This window comes from Phascolarctos cinereus, unplaced genomic scaffold, assembly GCF_003287225.1.
Source record: "Phascolarctos cinereus isolate Bilbo 61053 unplaced genomic scaffold, phaCin_HiC Scaffold_3;HRSCAF=262, whole genome shotgun sequence".
Taxonomy (NCBI): domain Eukaryota; kingdom Metazoa; phylum Chordata; class Mammalia; order Diprotodontia; family Phascolarctidae; genus Phascolarctos; species Phascolarctos cinereus.
Window position 1 is genome coordinate 250593802 of NW_027555736.1, and position 20964 is coordinate 250614765.

Here is a 20964-nt window from a genome sequence, read left to right on the forward strand (position 1 = left end):
TATTCCAAGAGCAAATTAATCTTCCTATCTAAGAATCCAAAACTGCATAGAAAACTAGACCCACTGTTTCAACAATGACCTGATGTAAGCCAGATAACTCACTACCAACCCTGATGTCGGACAACTTGTATAGTTCCAGTGATTGGAGTCCAGGAGGAGGAGCTTGTGACCAGAATGACCAGGGCCTTGATCTCAGCAGGATCTCCCTGCCAATGGGTAAAGGAGCTCAGAGACTACGGGAGGGGTAGGGATTGGGATATCTCCTCCAGGAGTGTTAGGAGCTAGGAGCTAGACTTCTGAGCAGACCACCCATCCATATACATAGTCAGCAGCCTATGAGATATTCCAAAGAAATGGAGACAAACAGGTTTAGGATCCTACAGTCACAAACACCTCAACTATTTAAGCAAATATCCAAAACAAGAATTTAGGGGGAATGGCCTGGGGCAGCCCCAGGCAAAATTGTGAAACCAACACAGATGTCATTTCCTGATGAAATACCCATTGACTGATTGCTAGATGACCATTAGCATTTCTGATAAGAGGATAACGGAAAGGGACAGAACCTATGATTTCACTGGTTTACAGAACTCCCAGGTGAGGACACCCCCTCTACTAATCCAAGTCAACTAACTGCTCAGTGATTTAAAGTCTTAGAGAATTGACTAAAGCACCGAGAGGTAAAGTTATGCCCAGAGGCACAGAGCCAGTATGCCTCAAAAACAGTAACTGACAAATCATGGCTTTCTCTGTCAAAGAACATTCAACTTAGAAGACACCTTTTGGCTTAACCATTCCAAACTGTTTAATAATTACTATAAATAATAATTATATAATAATTCTGAGTAATAATTATAATTAATGCCATAAGTTGTAAATATAATATAAATATAAATTATGATCATTTCCAAATAATTTGGGATTCTGCTAAGAAGGTCATTAAAATATCTATGCTCCTTGATCCAGACATCTCACAGCTAGGCTCAAGGAGGCCTCATATATACAAAACTATTTATGGTAGCATTTTTTTTGATAGAGTAGTAAACAACTAGAAACAAACAGATATTCATCAATTAAGGAATGGTTAAAGTTAACTAACTGTGGCATGCGAATATAACTGAATATCACTATGTTATGAAAAACCTGACAAACTCAGAAAAGCATGAGAAAATGTACACGATCTGATGAAAAGTGAAGTAAGAAAAGAACAAGGAAAACAATATCTGCAATGACTACAAAAAATGAAGAAAGGAAAAAAACAATAGAAATTAAATGTAGTGAAATGATAATGACCAAGGCTGGACCCAAATATAAGAGAAAGCACTTCCCTGTCCTTTTTGCATAGGTGAAGGAAATGCTGCATATAATGCTGGACTTTTTCCAATCTATTGGTTTAGTTTTGCTGAATTGTGTTTTCCCTCTTTTCCCTTTATTATAAGGGATACCTCTCTGGCACAGGGAGGAAAGAGAAACTGGAAAACATAGCTGATTCAAAAAGCAAAGATGCATTCTTTAAAAAGATATCAACAACAAAAAAGAGAATCCCCCTTGTCCAATTCCCTCGGAAACTGAGGCTCAAAAAAGTAAAGAGGTTTGCCCAAGGTGAGCCACTGATCACATTAGAATCCAGACCTACTGAAATGAATCCCAAGTCCATTGATTTTTCTAACTACATTCCAGAAAGAAAATAGAACCGTGAATAAACCTAATAAAGCTCCAGATTTACAATTTCATGTATATGCATGTACCTATAAGAAAAGAGAGGAAGCTGTCAGGTGGTATTTTTATGACTTAATCAAGTTTTCCCAACTATTAATCTATGTTGGCAGCACTGAATAGTGTACAGCATGCTGAGCAAGGAGACAAGAAGACTTGAAATCCAATTTGACCTCTGACACTTAGCAGCTGTATTTGCCAGAGGCAAATTACTTCTTTCACTTTCATCTTTAAAATGGGGCTGATACCTACAGTTTCACCTAAGTAAAAACCCTTGGTTTGTTTTAAGAATCAAATGAGACCCATGCAAATTGTGGTCTAAGATTGTAACGGAATATTATTGTGCTATAGGAAATAATAAGCAGGATGATTTCAGAAAAACCTGGAAAGATTTACATGAACTGATACAAAGTGAAATGAGCAGAACCAGAACATTGTACACAGCAATAGCAACATTGTTCAATTGACAATTGTGAGTAACTTAGCTATTCTCAACAATACAATGATCCAAGATAATCACAAAGGACTCACAATAAAAAATGCTATTCACCTCCAGAGAAAGAATGAATACAAACTGAAGCATCTTTCTTTCTTCTTTCTTGAATTTTCTTCCAGGAAATGACTAATATGGAAATGTTGCACATGATTGTTAATGTACAACCTACATCAGATTGCTTACCATTTCAGGAAGGATGGAGGGTAGGAGGGAAATAATTTGGAATTCAAAACTTTAAAAAAAAATCCAACCAATGTCAAAAAATTTTTACATGTAATTGGAGAAAAAACAAAATATTTAGCCTAATAAGGTTATAACCACAAAGTAATGCAGCCACAGAATGTCAGAGCTAGATAAAACTCAAGAGATCATCTAATCCATCTCTTAACTCACCTAAACTCATACAACAAGCTAATGGTAGAAGGTAGGGAAGAGAATCCATTTTCTATTTTAAGGTTCCTTTTCCCCAAAATAAGTTAAGCAGGAGCAAGTGGTGTTATCCAAACAGGACAGATGAGAAAAATGGAGGACCAAAGAACCTTTCCTATTCTATCCTATTTCTTATTCTATCAACTTTTCTAATGAGAGGATCAGAAACTTAGAGCTGGAAGAAATCTAAAGAGGTCATCTAGTTCAACCCCTTCACGTAACAGATGACATGCCCAAGGTCAGACAAGCAGTATATGGCAGAGCTAGGATTTAAACCCTGGTCCACTAACTACAATGTTCTTTTCACTATAACAAAATGGCTGTGGGGTAATTTTCCATCTCCCTCTGCACTCTTGAAAACTTGGAAGGCCATGGTATAGATTAGTAGGGATTTCTTAGTACCTCTAGTAAAAAAAAAAAAAAGGTGTTTAACATTTCATGACACCAAGAACTCTGGCTTCTCTGCTTTCTTTGCAGAGGAGGCAATCTATGAGTATGGAACACTACATATAATGTAAGATTTAGCTGATGTTTTACTAAACTGTTTTTCCCCCTTTTTTTCCTCTTTGTTCTTTGTAATGGCCTTATCCCTTTGTAACAGGGATAAGGATGGATATTGGGAAATGAACATGATATATAAAGGCAAAAGATACCAATAAAAAATTAAATTTAAAAATGCTCTAAGCAAGATGTGAGCAACAGGCTATCCATCGGGTGATATTTACTGAATGCCAGGTGCAGAGCACAGACAGGCAACAGAGATGGGGAAAGGGGAAGAGGCACAGAACAAACAGGACAGTGTGGTACAGTGGCAAGAACACTAGATTTGGGGTCAGGAAACTCGAGTTAAAATTCTATCTCTGTCCCTTACAATCTCTGTGACATGGCCAAGTCACTAAACTTTTGGGGTCTTGGTTTCCTTATTTGTTAAATTAAAGAGTTGGACTAGAAAGTCTCTTCTAGGTGTAAATCTATGTTCCTACGATCATTTGTAATATTTTGTTTAAGAGACATAACTCAGGATGGGATTAGCTTTGACCTGTAAAGTGCTTGGAATTCCTCAAGTGAAGGACAAAAGGATAAGCAGGGATTGAGTATTACTATAATTAATACTGGCCTCAATACTATCCCTATGCTTTTGCTTGGAGACTATAGAAAAGCACCAGAAGACTGAGAATTTAGTCTTTCAAAGAGGAAAATGAACTGTAATTCATTTGAGTTGCTGGTCATTTCCTCCCCATATCTGAAGAAGAGGGCCACCAAATGTGGTCCTGGATTCAAGTACTGGATCCGATATTTACTGTTGTGTGATCTTAGGCAAACCTCTTTCCATTTCTATGCCTCAGTTTGCAACTCTGTAATACAAAGGGTTGGGTTCAACAAACCCAACACAATGATGAACCCCTTGACATTAATCCTAACATTGTGCCTCAGGTTGAATCTGGGGAAGAGTAAGTTAAGCAGCAAATGAGCATAGGTAAATGTGAATCAAAGGACCACAGACAGATGGAGAGCCAGAAGGGACATCAGAGGTCATCTAGACCAACCCCTTCATTTTGCAAATAAGAAATGAAGGCCAAAAGAAGGTTAAGTGATTTGCCCAAGGTCAAGAAGGCATCAGAGATGGGATTTGAACTAAATTCTTCTGACTCCAGAGCCAACATTCTTTCCACTGTATGCAGCTGCCTCCTTGTAAAGAAAGAGCTGTCACGGGGCCATGAGATCCCCTTTGTCAGTTCCATTTTCAAGTCCTGGTTGACACACTAAGGCCTGAGTTACAATAAATCAGACTCTTTATGTACTCAGTCATCTCCATCCCTTGACAATCACAGGGACTGAGGTTTCAGGTACTCCGAGAATGTGAAAAACCACAAATAACGCTAGGGCCCACCCCAAACCTTTATTTTTAATAATTCTGATCATATTTATTTAACACATAAAACAAGTAAAACAACAGACTGCACTCATAAAAAAGCTGCCATTTCTACATGAGAGAGATTAGTATTTCACACACTATGCTGTCGTCACATCAGCCAGTGTGGCTACAACTGCTTCATAGATTTCCTTCTTCTAAGAAAAGCACAGATAACATCATCACTTTGGGAGAAAATCATATGACTGAGTCTGGATGGTAGAGAGACAGGAGGAGGTGTTCCCAGAAAGAGTGTTGCCCCGTAGTTCTTTAGTGCACTGAAATTTTTTAACAAATTTAATTGGTGATAATAAATTTATATATATATACTTATGGTAGTAAGTGATAAAACAGATTAATAATATGCACTGCTTATACATCTATGACTTATTAATTTTTTTTGTTTTCCTTCATCTGTGATTTTCTGCAGTGCGTTGCAAATCTCCAAAACTTCCCATTTTATTATGAAAAGCCAACCTGCAAATAACCAAAACCACAAATGTGAAAACCCAAAAATGTCGAAAGATGACTGCAAAAATCTGAAATCCTGATTCACCCCCTTGCTCAGGCCTCTGATCAGCTGTAACTCGACATCTACTTGATTCCTACAAGATTCTTCATTTTGTTTGTCCCTGGTATAGCTCTTTGCTCACATGCTAGATAAGCTAAATCTGAGTCCTCTAGCCCATGGTTAAATCGCTCAAGTAACAAGCATTTATTAAATGCTGATTAGGTAACAGGCACTCTAAGCCCTGGAAATACCAAGAAAAAAATTAGTTCTTGCCATCAGGGATCTTACATTCTAATGGCAGAGACAACATGCATACAAAAACATGCGACATGCAAAAAAACATACAAGGTAACTTTGGAGTGGAAGGCACTAGCAGGCTGGGAGACCAGCAAAGAACTCCTCCAAAAGGTAGCTTTTGAGCTGAGCCTAGAAGGAAGCCAATAGTTCTAAAGTGGAGGTGGGAAAGGATCTCCAGGAATGGGAGACAGTCAGTGCAGAAGTACAGAAACAGACGATAGAGCAAGTGTATGAAAAGTAGCCAGGAGGCCAAAACAGCTGAATTGTAGAATGTGTTGAAGGAAATATAATATGTAAGACAACCAGAAAGACAGGAAGATCCCCAGTTATAAAGAAATTCAAGTGCTAAATCAAGGTGTTTATAGTTGATCTTAGACATAATAGGGAGCCACTGGAGTTTATTACTGCCAAAGTAATTTTCCTATGCCACCCTAAAGGGCGGGGGAGGCATACATAGTCATACATCTTCTTTAGGAAAATTACTTTGGCAGTTGTTTTCAGTGTGGATTGGAAGAGAGTAGTGAGCGACTTGAGACCATAATCACTGGATTATGTCACTATAGCAATAGTCCCAGCCAAGGGTCAACGAGGGTGTGAACTATGATAGTGGTTGTGTGAGTACAGAAAAGAGGAAGGATATGAGAGAGGATATGGGGGTAGAAGAAACAAGATGCATCAGCTACCTGCGTATGTGGTGAATAAGAGTGAGAAATGAAGGATGATGCCAAGGTTGCAAGGAGAAGTACCTGACATGGACAGGCAGAGTGTGAGACATGGCTTACATTGAGTCCATACACTCTATAACCCAGTTACTCTGCTTTACTCACTCTTCCTCACACACACAACACTCTATGGCCTCAACTCCACCGGCTGACCCCTGTGCCTGGGATGCTCTAGTTCCAGACCTCCACCTCCTAGCTTCTCTGACTTTCTATAAGATGCAGCTCAAATCTCACCTCTGGAGGAGGCCTTTCAGCTTCTATCCCACCCCCAGTCCCAGTCCTAGTGCCTTCCCTGAGATTCTATCCCATTTTAGTAATCTGACTATGGTCTTGGCCATTAGAACGGAAAGATTCTCCATTAGAATGAGGGCAGGGCAGTAGCCATGGGTGGTTTTTCCTCCCTTTCACTGTAGCCCCTAGACAGATGCAACATTCTATTCCTACCCTACAACATCTCTCACATGTTCCCTCTTCTCACTGCGCATAGATTGAGATGCTTACAGGGCACACAGTTCAAAATGTGCAGCAGGTAGTTGGTGACGCAGTACCGGCGCTCAGGAGAGCAACTAGAATTGTGGACCCAGACAGCTGGTTTTTCTCTTCCTCCAGCTCTATTCAATAGCATATGGTTAAGGGCAAAGGAGGCAGATGACAGTGAGGGATGGAGTATACAGAGTTGGGGTTTAGCAAGGCACCTGAGTAACACCAGCACAAGGTAACAAGGGATTTAAGAATACAGGAATGTCTCCAGCACCTCTTAAGAGTTCCTTTTATGCAGTAAATGTTTAATATATGTATTTAATTCAAATCAGAGTAAGACTAAGGGAGAAGATGCTATATTAGAACATATAAAACAAAAATCACAAAACATAATCTCTGTCCTCAAGGATTTTATAATCTGATTATAGAAGCAAATCTCTAATGAGGACAGGAGTTCTGGCTGTTTGTCAAGGAAGAAGGAAACTATAAATTTCATAGTCCAGGGGTGGGGAATTGCAACCTCAAGGCCACGTGTGGCCTTCTAGGGCCTTTGACTGAGTCCAAGTTTTACAGAACAAATTCTTTTATTAAGGAGATTTGTTCTGTGAAGTTTGGATTCAGTCAAAGGGCCACACTTGAGGACCTAGAGATTGGCCCAGGTTCCCCACCCCTGTCATAGGTGGTAGACAAATCCCTTCGCTGACACAGACCTATAACTTACAGTCTCAAAGAACTGTCAAAAAAATGGGGAAGTCAATTGACAAAGCATCCTAGGATTAGAGATCTAGGGCTGGGAGGAACCTCAAAGACTATCTAGTCATTTTTACAGATGAAGAAACTGAGGCCCAAGTGATGAGGATAGGATCTAGACCCACATGGCCAAATCTCTGGCGTTCTCCTGAGGCTAAAATTCCATACCTCTCTATGGCCCTAGGCCACTTCCCACCCTTAATCCTACCTAGGCTCTATTCTCCCTTGGCCACCCCTGGAGTTCTATTACCTCATAGATTACTTGGGCCACTCCTAGATCCCTCCCATAGTCTTTCTGTATATAAAGTCCATCTTGTCTTCATTAAGGTGTTTAGATTCTTGTAATCTAGCCACTGCTCAGATTCTTATAATCTAGCCAATAGCTCACTAATGTTCAGACTCCTTAAGAGTCTGCCCAATATGATGGCTGTTCTAATAAACCTTGTCTTTGGCCAAAAGAAGGCTTGGGTAGAATTCTTTCAGACAGGACCCGCGTGTTGTGATTTTTGGGGTACCAGTACCCCGAACCCCTAAACCACATCACAAGGAGGTTAAATAAGTTGTCCGTGGTCATACTGCTAATGTCTCTGAGGCAGAACTTGAACCTAGGTCTTCCTGACTCCAAGTCTGGCTCCTTAATTACCAAACCTGTCTTTCATATAGATTACATATGATTAAATAATCCATTGCAAGATACATACAGAGGGCTATAGGAACTCAGAGGATGGGAGATGAGTGAGGGCTTCATGGAGAAGTGAGATTTGTGCCAGGATTTCTGAGGCATGTACAGTTTTGAATAGATGGGGATGAATGAGGGACATTCAGGTAAAGACTCAGAGCCATTCGAGAAAAAGAGGAGGCAAGACCAGGTTCTGCATGTATTTGTAAATAGTTTTAGAGAACCACAGTCAGCTCTGTCTTACATGTTGCCCAAGTTAAAAATGGTTATGAAATAACTTGTCAATCTATTATCTCTGTTGCTAAGATAACTGTATTCTCTGCTGAGAGCCAGTTTTTGTATAAAGGTTAGGATAATTTTGTAACACTTAACCAAAAAAAAAGGGAGATGCAACTGGAGAATGATGATAAAAGTAGCAACAACATAGATATGCACAATCGCAACATTCTTGGGTCACTTTGGAATGTAAGCTACTTTCCCTTGCTCCAGGCCAAAACATGATGCTGAAAGAACTCCAAACCAGGTTTTTCTCCAAGGGCATTCCCTTCTCTAAGGGTCAGTCCTTTAACTCCTCCAAGGATTTCAAGCTCCTGGGAAAGTGTCACTTGTACAACGATTTATACAAGGCTTAAGGGCCTCATCTCTTGCAGTTGTTATGATTCTGGGGTACCACTGATGGAGCACTACATAAACAAACTGTTGAATGTGAAGGTAATGGGAAACCACTGAAGAAAAGAAATTACTAATACGAATCTAGAGAAACAAGTTGAGACTTCTAGTAACTGATGCAGAATAAAAGAAGCAGAACCAGAAAACACAATACACTCAGATTACTGCAAGGTAAACAGAAAGTGATAAAAAAATAAAGTGGAATGCTGTGTGATTACAATGACCACGATTGGCCCAGGGAAAGAATTGGAAAAATGTACCTCCCTCCATTCACTGTAGAGGTGGGGGAGTCTGGGTGTGGAATAATGCATATAATGTCAGCTGAAGTGGCAGGGTGGGTTGGTTTTGTTAAACTGATCTTTTGCTCTTCCTTTTTAAATCTTTTTTAAGAGAATGGGTCATTATATGGGAAAGGGAGGGAAGGGATATGTTCAGAAATGAATGTGAAAAACAAAAGGCATTAATAACAACCACAAAAATGGTATAACAAAAAGACTGGAGACACCCCAGAACTATGAGTCAGGATTTTCTCCCAGACTCATTTCATCTTTGCAATTTTAATTGGATAAACATTTTCTTGAATCTTTTCTGTCCTAAGCTAGTATATAGAGATAACTTCATTTGATATTCAGGGAACATAAACTAAACCATATCTAAGAAAGTACAGTAATTCAACTCAAATTCAATATTTACTAAGTGCCTAGGAAGCCTACAGCACTATTATAGGCACTAGAGCTATAAGGAAAAAAAAAAAGGAACTTACTTTGTCATGGGGTCATGGATAGGGAGAGGTATTAGTAGCTCTTATTGTCAGAAAGAGGTCAAAGCAAACATGTCAAGTTAGAATTTGGTCCAAAGTCCCCTGGCTCTTCCCCTTCCCCAAATAAGGCTCTGTCAGGGAATAAAGTAATAAAAAATTGTGAAGAATGACATGTCACAGACAGCTGTTTCTGAAGAGGCTGAGGGCAGGAGAAGGGCAGTACTTTCCTAAGAGACAAGTTTCTCTAGTCTTGGCTCTGTGACCTTGGACATTTAAATCACTTAAATTCTCTGAACCTCAGTTTCCTTGTTTGAAAAATAGGCTTGAGGGGCAGCTAACATCGACCCTAGATTCAGGAGGACCTGAGTTCCAATCCGACCTCAGACACATAATACTTATTAGCTGTATGACCCTGGAAGTCACTTAACCCTACTGCCTAACCAAAAAAAAAAAGGGGGGGGCTTGATATGCCATCTTGGGGTAGGGGGAGGGGAGAGATGAGGAGAAAATTTGGAACTCAAAATCTTATGGAAGTCAATGTTGAAAACTAAAAATAAATAAATTTATTAAATAAATAAAATGGGCATGATAGCAACTTCAAAACCCTCTTCACAGGGTTTTTGTGAAGATCCCAAAGAAGGAATAAATGTGACGGGAGTTTGTTACTGTAAAGTACTACATGTATTTAAGCCATTATTGAAGCTGTAGGACCATTGTTGGAGTAGGATTCATGGGCTATACAAGCCCAGCTGGTTGGTTCCCAGAATGCCTGGCCAAAGAATGTCCATAGGCAGAGCTGGGAGGCTATAAGAATGCTTGGTTGAGCTGGCAGGGGAGCAGATACAGAGGCAGGAAAAATTCCTTGTAATTTTCTAGGCCCCTTCCAATTCTCTTCCTTCTCCCTTGAGGCAATGCCATTAGCAACAGACTAGAAAAGACAGTATAGTATGATTTCCTAAGGAGGCATCCTGGGAAGTATACTTCTTCAAAGAGAAAATGAACTTATTTGGAGGAGGGAAGGTGTACTTTCCACCTCTTTTTTTGTTCCCCCTTTTCTCTCACCACCTTCCCTCTGTCACCTCCACCCCTTTCTTTCTGACTTTTCTGCTCCTATTTATATGTACCATGCTACTCCACCAGAACTGAAATGCTCTGCCCCAAATAATTTTGACTGAATAAATTCTATCACTCAATTTAGAGACCTCCACTTCAAAAACCACTGAGGCCACATGAAAGTTTAATGAAGAGACAGGAACTGGCGGAACAAGAGGCCTGAGAACTCTAGCCACTCTACTCAAGACTCCTTTGGCAGTCCATCCACACAAAGAAAATCACCTGCCCCTGGCTAGAAACTGTGGCCTCCTTTCTCATTAGTTGCTGTCTCCTCCAAGCTTCTAAAGGTAAGATCTGGATCCTTGACCCCACCCCCACCTCACCCTCCCTCCTCACAATGAAGTCTAGATTAGCCTCAATAGTTATAAAAAGAAGGGCAAAAAAGCTTCCAACAAAGGTTGATGCTCATTTGTCAAAACGATACCCTGAAGGGTCATCAGGCCAGTCCTGATTGGAGTGCCAACTCTCAAACCTCATGCTTGAACAGACAAAGAAGTTCACCCACACACCCTCCCTACCTACTGGGAAAGAGCCAAAGGAAAAATGGAGGAAAGAGCAGCATGCAGACCAATAGTAAAAAAAAAAATTATTCAGTGATTCTTAAAGAGAAAAAACCTGATGATTTCTTTAGGGGCCCTCAGTCAACAACTCACATGACTGTACTAGGATTTCTAAGGGACCTTCACTCAAAACAACCCTGAGAAGTGGGGCACAAAGTCATTCTTCCTTCCATGGGGGAAACAAGCTTCGTTGGGTTAAATAACTCCCTCAGTACATGGTTGTTTGCATATTTTCTCCTCCATAAGAGTTTGAGCAGAGTAAGGGATCTCCTTCTACCCCATTTCCCTACCTCACCTTAGCACAAAGCTAGTCACTTAGTAAGTGCTTAATAAATCCTTATTGACTTAATGACCCAACTATTAAGTAGCAGAACTGAGGTTCTGACCCAGGTCCTCTAACTGTAAAGCGAGTTTTCTTTCTATTAAACTAAGGCTGTTCAAAGAAGAGGGGTTTTGGATTTTTTTAAGTGGGGGGTGGGGTGGGAATAGTACCTAGATCTCACTCAGAAATCAATGGCTGAATGAGTAATCAGCAACCTCTGTTCCTATCTGCACTGCGTTGCCCCCAAATAGCTGAGAAAGTTGCTTCCTCTCTCAAGCCTCAGTTCCTCAATCTCAGCTTAGTTCCCTTTAAGGACAAAAAGATGGCAGCAGCACCTTCTTTCTCAGGAGCAGCTTCCTTAGTTTTCCTCCTATGATGTAAAAAATAATTTTTTATTGATATTTTTCATCATGCACCTTCATTTCTGCATCTATCCCTCCCCACCCCATGAGCCAACCCTAATAACAAACAATGAAAGAAAGAGAAAAAAGGATATTCTGTAAAACTAACCAAAACATCACCCAACCCTGACACAATACACAATGCCTCTCCTTCAAGATGAATTCAGTCCCAAGGATTACTGAGATTCTAGCATTATTAGAAAATGGGATTCCTCCTCCCCATTTCCCATTTCTAGTTGGCAGAGCAAAAGAAAGAAAGAAAGAAAGAAAGAAAGAAAGAAAGAAGAAAGAAGAAAGAAGAAAGAAAGAAAGAAAGAAAGAAAGAAAGGAAGGAAGGAAGGAAGGAAGGAAAGGAAGGAAGGAAGGAAGGAAGGAAGGAAGGAAGGAAGGAAGGAAGGAAGGAAGGAAGGAAGAAAGAAGGAAGAAGAAAGAAAGAAAGAAAGAAAGAAAGAAAGAAAGAAAGAAAGAAAGAAAGAAAGAAAGAAGAAAGAAAAGAAAGAAAGAAAACTTCAACACACATATGAATGGACTGAATATTGCTGCATAGGTAAAACTAATGAAACCACAGGATTTAGAGATTAAAGGGACTTAAAGTCCTAATGTCCTCATTTTACACGTGAAGAAACTGAGGCCCAGTGAGGATAAGTGACTTCTGGCCTAAGGTCACACGGGGAGTAAATAGTACAGTCAGGATTCAAACCTAGCACCTTTGTCTCCAGTTTTAGTCACAGTGTAAACTATTCTTCTACAACATATTGTATATGTATGCCAGAGATGAAATGGAAGGTCATCTTATATAAACTTCAATATGTATAGTCCAGCACACAACTTTGAAAGATTTAAGAACTGATAAAATCAATGAATAACTATGATTTCAGAGCACCAGTGATGAAGAATCCTACCCTCCCCCTGACAGGGGTGAGGGACTCAAGATGCAGAATGAGACATATTGCAGGACATGGACAATGAGGGAATATGTTTTATTTGCTTATGCTTATTTTTACAAGAACTTTGTTTTTCTTTTTCTTTTTTTCAAAAAAGGGGAGGTGGCAAAAGGAAAAAGTGATTGTTATAAAAATTAAATGTTTGTATATACATGTACATAAACATACATATATACACATATGTGCATATATACATGCATATATATGGAGAAAGAGGTAGGGAAGGAGAGAGAGGGAAAGAGGGAGGGAGAGAGAGAGGCCCCCTCATAGATCAGCAGTGATCCCAAAGTCATTTTTATAACACCTTTGAACCACGAGCCTTAGTATTCTGTGAGGTAGGAAGAGATAAGATAGGGACCACCACCCCTGTTTTACAAGGGGAGAGAAAGTGAACCCCAGAAAGGCAAATTTATCTGCCTAGGGCCATAGCAAGTCAAATCCAGAAGAAATATAACTCCAGACCTTCTAGCTTCTCATCCTGTTTCTCTGCTGCCATTATGACCCAACCATTTCTCTTCCTTCTTTGTTTCAGGGAGAGTTGGGGAAATTCCTGTCTCACCCCACAAATTGCACTGGGTTGCTTTAGGATGAAAGCCAAAGCAAGGTCTGGCAACTGAAAGCAAATGAGGAAGGAAAACAAGTGGGGAGCTGGTCCTGCTGACCCTAAAACCTAAGTGACAGCCAGTCTTACTATAAATCAAGCCAGGCCCTTCACCACAGATACCATACTTTCAAAGGCCACCCAGCAGGAGGAGAGAAAGGTAGAAAGGGAAGACATGTCTTGGCCCCCAGCCCTGTCTAGACTCAATCTACATTTCTCATAAAAGCCAGTTAACAAGTCCCCACTATTTGGGGAGGGGGGAGGATGAAGGAGGAGAAGTGTGGGTTTACAACAGAACTGGGTCAGCTGTGTGCCCAAAAGCAGCAGGATGGAAGAGACAAGACTGCCCCATCCTCCCCTACAACTTTACTCATTCTTATACCCCCAAGGCCAGCCAGCATTCTAATACCCCCATGGAGAGCCACAGGCAGATTTCCGAGAATTTAAAACCCCCAACACTAAGACCACCCTGCTCGCTATGGTCCTATGAAAGCAGAATCCTGTTCTCTTTGCCCTCCATTCTGTCCCCATCCACCCAACCCTCCCTCCATGCAACAGGGCTCATGACTACCTCCTAACTACTTAACTCTCCCAACTAATCTTTCAACACCCAACAGAACCAGGACCCCCTACCTCATCGAACTGGTGAATTTGGGGGCTAGAAGGAGCCTTAAAAATCAGTTCATCCAACCCCTTATTTTTACAAATGAGGAAACTGAGACCCAGAGAGCTGAATTTACTTCCTCAAAGCTATACAAGCTAGCTAAGCAGCAGAGACAGAACAAAAACACATTTCCCAAGCCCTAATGTAGGGTCAGTAAAAGCTCTATCCTCATTCTTTCTACTGGCCCCAGGACAAAGTTGGGACATCTGAGGACTGGAGTTAGTGTCTCTGCAGCCAAAATGGGGGAGGGATGTGGGAATGAAGACAGCCACCCTTGAGGCCATAACACTGACAAGTCAGCTCTTGGCATCTTCCCAGCTCTGGCAAAACTAGAAGAATCCAGAGCTCAAGCTATCTCTTTTCACAGAGGCTCTTACCCCACACAGGAAATGGCTTTAGGAAGATTTGGGTGTGGTGAGAGCCTCTTGGGAGGGGAGGCAGGCTGGGCCACAGCCAGGCTTATCCATACCCCACTACAAAGGCTTGAGGTAGCAACTCCCCTCAGTGACATATTGTTTATACACATGAAGTCCAACCTTTATCCTTGCTGCTGACCCTTCTCATATGATGATAGTAGTTATGATGATAATGATAATAATGACGGATAGCCTGAGAGAGTGGATGGAGTCGTCCTGGGAGTCAGGAAGATGGTAGGTTTAATTCCTGCCTTTGATCCACACTGGATATGTAACATAGTAATCCTATGAGGATAGGTAGTGCACGTATCATCACCACCATTTTTCAAATGTAGAAAATGAGCCTCAGGAAAAGTGAAATGACGTGCCCTGGTCCCAGCGACCTTTCTACTACTCCATGGCAGACTCCTCCTTCCTTGTGTATTCCCTCTGTGGTAGAAGGAATGTCTAGGAGTCCCCTTCCATGGGGCTGGGTTATTTCTTTTCCTCAAAAGGTAATAAAACTGTCCTCATGACTTAGCTGGCCCAGGTGACTAAAAGTTGAGGCCATATGGAGCACTAGTTCCTCTCTGACCTCTCTACCGTGGGCCATGATGCAGAAGCAGGAAAAGTGAGGTTCGGCTAAATTAAAGTAGGAAACCATGCTAATTGAGCTGAAGAATAAATATCCTTCCCCTCCTGGGGCTAAGTAAATCTTCTTTTGTTAGTAAGATAATTACTTTTTTTCTAATGCTGACCCTAAACTACCAAGGAACAGGGCTGAGTCAGGCCTTTCCAACCACACTTTCCCTGCCTTAACTGAATTCTCTAAATTTGAATGACTTGGCTTGTGCCCAGAGCCACAAAGGAGAAGGAGACAGAAAGGCCCAGAGGACAACTCACAACTCTAAAACTGAAAAGGATTTCAGAGGTCATCTCATCCCATTCCATTTTACAGATGAGGTTAAGTGACTTGCCCCAGATGATACAGGGAATTAACATGAAATCAGAGCTGGAACTTCCACCCAAGTCCTTCCACAGGAGTAGAGCCACAGGGAATGAACTTAGTCATTCCAAAGAGAAGAGAACTGAATCTGAGGACATGGGAGGAAAGGAGGTGGGGAGGGTAGGAAAGAGCAGAAATGTGAGGGCAAGAAGAGAGGGAGCCTTAGCAACCAAAAAGAGAAATTGAAAGGGGGGGAGAAAAACCAAAATTTAGTTCAAAAAACTACAAGAGCCAGTCTTATTAAGAGGCAGTATGATATATCCAAATGGAGAAGGAAATGGCAAACTACCTCAGTATCTTTGCCAAGAAAAATCCAAATGGGATCATGAGGTCGGACACTACTAAAACAAATTAACAAGAACATGATGTATTGAAAAAAGATTTGCAATCAGAAGATTGGGCTTCATATCTCAGCTCTACCTGTATGGCCCTGGAGAAAATCACTTAGCTTGGCATCACTTTCCTCATTTGAAAAATTAAAGGTTTGGACTCGATCTCTTCTAGCTCTAAGTATATGACCCACCATCTGTCCTTCTTCATGAATACCAGCAACTCTATGACCTTCTACAAAACTTCTTAGAAAGTATTTCAAAGCAGTGTGATCTAAGGGAAAGAAAATGGAACTGAGAAGATATCTGGGTTTGAAACCTGGCTCCATCACTTACTACTGGTGTGACTTTAGAAGGGTCAGCTAACCTCTCACTGCCCCCAGGCAATTCTCTAAGACAACAAACTGTATAATAGTTGTTGATTGGCATTAGGAGAGAGTCTTCACAGGAAATTCTTTACAGCAATATTTGGAGGTCCAGATGCCTCCCCCTCCCCCTCAAAAACATCTTGGTTTTTGTATCAGATTAGATGAAGGAAATAAACAATATACTAATCTCTCAATTATGAGAATTGAAATACCAAGGATATGCAAATAAACACCAAATATGGAACTTTGAGAAACATCGACTAACATCCTGGCCTTCATGGACCAGCTTCAAAGTCTGATTTGTCTTTGAAATCCAGGCTTTACACCCCGGGGTCCTTGGGCCTTGAGTGAATCAGGCTTCATCCTTCTCATTTGCAGGGGTCTATGAAGCAGACACTTACAGATTTCCCCATGAGGGGTTGGGGAGGATAGAGAAAGACTTTGAAACAGCAATCCCTTTTTGCATTTATAAGCCAAGGAACTGATCACAAGCCAAAAAAACATCATTTGAGCTGCTTAGGAGAATGAGGCACAGCTGGGCAAGGTGGGCTTTCCTCCAAATCAGCTGGTCGCCTAGAGAAAATAATGCCACAGAGGCTGGCACATGGGGGGCCATACTAGGACTTGCCTAGGCACATCCGCCTGAGCTCCGTGACCTGTCTTTCACGTCTCTAGATTTGCCACAATCCAGTTTTTGCAGTCCAGGTACTTAGCTGCAGTTTTGGACCAAGTCAAAACCAAAGTCCCCAAGGGAAAAAAGCTTACTGGTCAGATACTGAGTGACAACTCATCCCAGGGCCTACAATGAGATGAATCAGGGAAACAAACTCTTCCACAGGAAAAGACCATCGACAATATCTCCCCCCAAATCTTCTAACTTCCTAAAAAATATACTACAGAGGGCTTTGGTTGTTGTTTTAAAAATAATTGTAAAATTCACAGATCATTATCACAGAACCGGAGCTAAAAAGAACAAAGGCTAACCCAATCTCTCTTTCTACAGATGAGGAAACTAAGTCTCACAGGGGTTAAGTGACTATGTGCCCAAAGGCTGAAGAGGTAATAAGCACCAGAGATCTGGATTCAGATCCTCCGACTCCGGAATCTGTGCTCTTTCAACTATCAACCTCACCCCCAATTTAGGTTAATAACCTGGAAAATGCTTGCCCTTTGTAGAGAGATCAAGATGTCTCATATATGCAAATATGTTCCCAGGTATTTCTTCCCTGGAGGAGGGCAGAAAATTCAAGTTCTCTTCCTAGCTCAACCACTGACTCATTGTTCTCCTCTAATCCCTAACCTCTACCACCTTGTCTTCCACTGGTGAAATGGGAATTGACAAGTGGCCAACACCATTTCCTTATAGCTCCCAGGCCTGGACCTGGTCTATAAAAGTGCTTTGGATCCTAGAGAGAAAGGTGCATCCTAAATACTAGAATTCTAATGCAAACCCAAATTATACAGCACCTGGAGGAGGTCTTTGGCATACAACAAAACACAAGGACAGAAGGAATATCCCACCTGAGCAGTGAGAGGCAGATGTGGATGTTCTAGAGAATGGATGGCTGGGAAGAGAGAAGAGAAATTACACTGAGTCTCTTGTTACCTTGTCTCCAGGCTCATTCAAGAGATATGATAGCTTGATGCTGGGGCCTAGAAACCAGAATTCTCTCTCCATCTAATAAATAACACTTGTCACTACTAGAATAAGAACAAGGAGGAAAGGTCCAATCTCAATTAACACAGTACATACAAAAGACATCCCAAGGACAGAGTAGTTCTCTTCCAACACTTAAGGTTTCATTCCATCCATTATATCAAGGCTGATTGAAAGGCGGCCACCCACATCAACTGGGCAATGGATGAACAAATTGTGGTACATGAATGTAATGGAATAATGTTGTGCTATAAAAAATGATGAGCAGGCAGATTTCAGAAAAACCTGGATGACTTACATGAACTGATGCAAAAATGGAGTGAGCAGAACCAAGAGAACACTGTATACAGTAACACAACAGGCTGTACCATGATCAATTATGAATAACTTACCTCTTCCCAGCAATACAATGATCCAAGACAATTCCAAAGGACTCAAGATGGAAAATGCTATCCACATCCAGAGAAAGAACTGATGGGGTCTGAATACAGATCAAAATATACTATTTTCACTTTCTTCATCTTTTTCATGTTTGTTTTCTCCTTTTGGTCTGTTTCTTTCACAACCTGATTAACATGCTTTACATGACTGCACATAACATAACCTATTTAAAATTCTCATCTTTTTAGGGAAAAGGAAAAGAGGGCAGGAGACAGAAAATTTGGAATGCAATTTTTAAAAAAATAAATGTTAAAAATTGTCTTTACGTGCAATTGGGAAAAAAAAAATAAACTACTACTTAAAAAAAAAGAAAGGGGGTCACCCACAAGGAAGTTTCCTTCACTACAGGTCAGGGGTGGGGAACCTGCAGCTTTAAGGCAACATGTGCCTTCTAGATCTTTAAGTGGGGCCTTCTGACTGAATCCAAATTTTACAGAACAATTTCTTTTATTTTTGTTAATACGTTTTCATTTGTCTTTTATATTTTTATTTTTAAAATGAATATTTAAAATACCAAAGAATAAAATAAGTTTCAATAAAATAATCCTCCCAGATTAACAGCACAATTAGAACATTAGTAAGCCATAAGGGCTAAATTGACAGCTGCTACACTCATTATTTAGTTCTAACTTCCCCCGCCTGACTGTCGCCACTACTATACGAGGCTGGTTGGTTAGAGTTTATGGGGGTCGAGTGCACCAGTCTGTTATCAGCTTTTGACAACGGTGCACCGTGTTTCTGTTTGAAGTGGAATTTGTGTATAGTTGCACAGCTCAACAGTATTTTTAAATTCTGTCTGCTTAGCCCATCATGTCAAAGAAGACTACGAGAATGTTGAAGGAAGAAAACAGATTTTTTAATGAGCATCTTGTTTCTGCTTAAGATTATTTGCTTGCTTTGTGATGCTGCAATATTAACATTTTTAAAATTCAATGCTCATCAGCATTATAACACTCATAAAGACCACAAATATTTTAAATCAGAGAGAGGCACGAAAGGTTGCAATGCAGAAATTAAAAGATGAAAAGCAAAAGCAAAGACAATTCTTTCAAGCAGCAATAAGACCTGGAAATAATGTCACTGAAGCAATTTACAGCTGCTTATGAAGTAGCTTATATACTCGGGGGGAAAAAGGGAAGCCATTCAGTGATGTAGAAATTATGAAAGAATGCATTGTTGAAGTTGTAGGATGCTTAGACCCCAGTAACATTTCAAAGTACAAGTAAGTGTCTCTTTCAAGGAGGACCATAACTGATCAGGCAGCATGAATTAGCCTTCAACTTAACAGAAAAACTTCATGCAATACTTCGAAAGGAAAATATATATTATTCAATTGCTTTGGGTGAATCAACTGCTAATACTAACTTGATGCAGGTTTTATACTTCATTCGAGTCATAACAGAAGATTTTCTTTACTACAAAGAGTTACTCGCTTTGGGCACTCTTGTGAACAGAACACAGAAATAGGTATCTTCAAGGAAATAGGTAACTTTCAAGATAAATGTTGTGAAGCTGGACTGAATTTGGCAAATTTAGTGAGTGTATGTACAGACAGTGCACATTCCATGACAGGAAAACATGAAGGGTTTATTGCATAGATTTAAAAAATGTTACCAGGGGCTGCGAGGTAGCACAGTGGATAGAGAACCAGCCCTGGATTCATGAGGACCTGAGTTCAAATCCAACCTCAGACACACAACACTTACTAGCTGCGTGACCCTGGCAAGTCACTTAACCCCACTGCCTAACCAAAAAAACAAAAAACAAAAAAAATATATCAACAGATGGAGATGCTCTCATTTCTTTTCATTGTATCTTACATCAACAAAATCTCTGTGCTAAAGCTACTGTTTTAAAGTGATACTTTGCAACGAGTTATAAGTATTGTTAACTATATTCATGCAAATACAACAAGGCATCATCAGTTTGGTAACATTTTATAAGGCTGAATGATAAGGAAGGCAGTGTGGATTTGCTGTATCATTCTAAAGTGCCTTGGCTATCCCAGGCACAGGTGCTAGCCAAAACTTTCTCTCTTTGAGAAGACATAGTTAAATTTTACGAAGAACAGAACCAGCAATGTGAATTACTGAAAGAAGATTTCTATAGGAATGCTGCATTTCTGTGTGATAGCATGTCAAATCAAAACACTTGAGTTATTTCTTTGCAAGGTAAAACTAAGTCTACATACGATATGTGGCAAAAAATTCAAGCATTTCGAAAAAAGCTATCTTTTTCAAAACATTTATTCTTCAAAAGGAAATTTTGGATGAACATTTTCCCCAGTTAGCAAAGGTCATCGATAAGCAGGATGATATAGGTGAACCATTTAAAGAATACTCAGCTGTTATAGCCCAATTAATTGGAGAATACAAAGAAAGGTTTACTGACTTTGAGAATCATGACATCACACTCAAATTAGCATTTTAACCTCACCTAGGTGATATCATCAAGGCACCTAAAGAACTAGATAGAATTGATTGAGCTCTCATTAGATGACATTTTAAAGTCATGTTTGAGGGGCAGCTAGGTGGCACAGTGGATAGAGCACCGGCCCTGAAATCAGGAGGACCTGAGTTCAAATCCGACCTCAGACCAAACATTTGACACTAACTAGCTGTGTGACCCTGGGCAAGTCACTTAACTCCAATTGCCTAAAAAAAAAAGAAAATAAAGTCATTGCTTGATGCTAAGAAAGATCCAAATGAAATATGGAAAAATGCAGGAGAATACCCACCCACA

The 20964-nt window shown here is 40.4% G+C and overlaps 1 protein-coding gene across 4 annotated transcripts in view; it reads right to left on the minus strand.

Moving 5' to 3' along the window:
• ACTN1 (actinin alpha 1) overlaps positions 1-20964 on the minus strand; it is a 124610-nt gene that overhangs the window by 88144 nt on the left and 15502 nt on the right. The window lies entirely within an intron of this gene.